At 62.3% G+C, this 313-nt stretch overlaps 1 protein-coding gene across 1 annotated transcript in view; it reads left to right on the top strand.

Moving 5' to 3' along the window:
* Window positions 1-313, top strand: part of CELSR1 (cadherin EGF LAG seven-pass G-type receptor 1) — a 141,813-nt gene that overhangs the window by 118,674 nt on the left and 22,826 nt on the right. The gene's annotated exons all lie outside the window — the stretch shown is intronic.

The following is a 313-nucleotide window of genomic DNA, read 5'->3' as shown; positions in this document are numbered from 1 at the left end:
CCTCCCCATCCATGCAGAGACCCCAGGGAACCTTCCCATCCACACACACCCCCAGGACCTCCCCATCCATGCAGAGACCCCAGGGAACCTCCCCATCCACACAGAGACCCCCAGGGAACCTCTCCATCCACACAGACCCCCAGGGAACCTCTCCATCCACACAGAGACCCCTAGGGCACCGCCCCATCCACATAGAGACCCCCAGGGAACCTCCCCATCCACACAGAGACTCCCAGGAAACCCCTCCATCCACACAGACCGCCAGAAAACCCCTCCATCCACACAGACCCCCAGGAAACCCCTCCATCCACAC

This window comes from Phoca vitulina, unplaced genomic scaffold (genome assembly GCF_004348235.1).
Source record: "Phoca vitulina isolate PV1807 unplaced genomic scaffold, GSC_HSeal_1.0 scaffold19, whole genome shotgun sequence".
Classification (NCBI taxonomy): Eukaryota; Metazoa; Chordata; class Mammalia; order Carnivora; family Phocidae; genus Phoca; species Phoca vitulina.
Note: the sequence above shows the minus strand (reverse complement) of the source record. Positions and strands in the feature narration are given on the sequence as shown.